The sequence below is a fragment of the Brassica oleracea genome, chromosome C4, assembly GCF_000695525.1.
Source record: "Brassica oleracea var. oleracea cultivar TO1000 chromosome C4, BOL, whole genome shotgun sequence".
Taxonomy (NCBI): domain Eukaryota; kingdom Viridiplantae; phylum Streptophyta; class Magnoliopsida; order Brassicales; family Brassicaceae; genus Brassica; species Brassica oleracea.
The window spans coordinates 42,846,009-42,847,399 of NC_027751.1; the positions used below are offsets into that span (position 1 = coordinate 42,846,009).

Consider the following 1,391-nt stretch of genomic DNA (forward strand, 5'->3'; position numbering starts at 1 on the left):
ATATTCCGAGGAGATATGCCCTCGGAATATTCCGAGGAAGTTGTCGTTGGAATATCCCGAGGGATACATTTCCTCGGAATATTCCCAAAAATATATATATTTTTTTTAAATTAAAAATTTATTTTTCTTAATTGAAATTCGAAAATATAAAATTAAAATTGAAATAGAAAACATATTAGATAATATTCAAAGTTGTCCATACCAAAATAAAACATTCAGAGTTTTTGAAAAAAAAAGAAAGAAACTACGGGAACTGCTCGTTCGGGTACATCCTCTTCATCATCTCCATCATTTGCTCGTTCTGCTACCTCATTGCCTCCTATCCCGCCTCTTGATCCGCCATCTTTTGCTCCAACGCAGCTATGCTGTCATATTTGTCCTTCAACTGGTCTAGCACTTCTGGATCAACATAGGGCTGTGGTGCAGAAGGAGGAACCGACCGGGCTCGACGACCCAAACCGACCAAACGTCCCTTCTTCTCTAGAACCGACTGATATAGAAAATAAACAAATTTAAATAATAGAAAAGATGATAAAATGAAAATAAAGAAATAAATGAATTGAACTTTTTTATAAAGAACATACCGATTCAACGATTTCGTTGATTCGAATCCGGGACAAGTTGGTCGAAGCCGTCGAAGTGGCGTCCAGGTCGGTTTGAAGCTGAGATAGACGGGTCTCTTCGTCTTCCTTCTGAGTTTTGATCAGGCTGAACACATCCCTCACAACACCATCATAAATCTCCCCGGTGTGCTTGTTGGTATGCACCGTCTTCATTAGGACGAAATCATCAACCGGCTCGCCATCATTTTCATCCGCCTTGAAAAAAACAAAAGTTAAACAAACATTAGAAATTAGAAGAAATGAATAAAAAATAAAGCAAAAATACTTAAATAATTAAAAAAAAAAGATTGAACTTACCAAGCGATCCCCCAGAGTGGCAATAGTCTGGGCACCCAAATTGTGCTTGTACATGCCCTTCCCGCCACGATCGCTCTTGCGGTTGGCGGAGTTGGTCACGGAGGTAGCTTTCTTCTCGTCCTTATCCCAATGCACACGCAACTCCTCCTAGACCGTGTTGTTGATCGACTTCGGGACCTTTTAATAAAAAAAATATAAAATAGTTTAATAAATCCAAAAATAATTTAATAAATTCAAAAAATTGTTTAATAAATTAAAAAAACCTGGTTGATGAGCCACTTCTGCTTCCACTCGTAGATCTGCTTCCCATAGTTGTCCATAACGTTATGGACGAAGGCGTGACGGATAAAGTTCGTGTAATCGGGATTCCAGGTGAACTCTTGCTGAAAAAAAAAACACAATTTGTTAGAAATTTTATATTAAAGATTAAAAATATAAGTTAAAAAATTAGAATACTTACCGCAAACTGAC

The 1,391-nt window shown here is 37.5% G+C and overlaps 1 pseudogene; it reads right to left on the reverse strand.

Annotated features, from left to right (window-relative positions):
- The window catches only part of LOC106338951, a 6,331-nt pseudogene that overhangs the window by 2,079 nt on the left and 2,861 nt on the right, over positions 1-1,391 (reverse strand).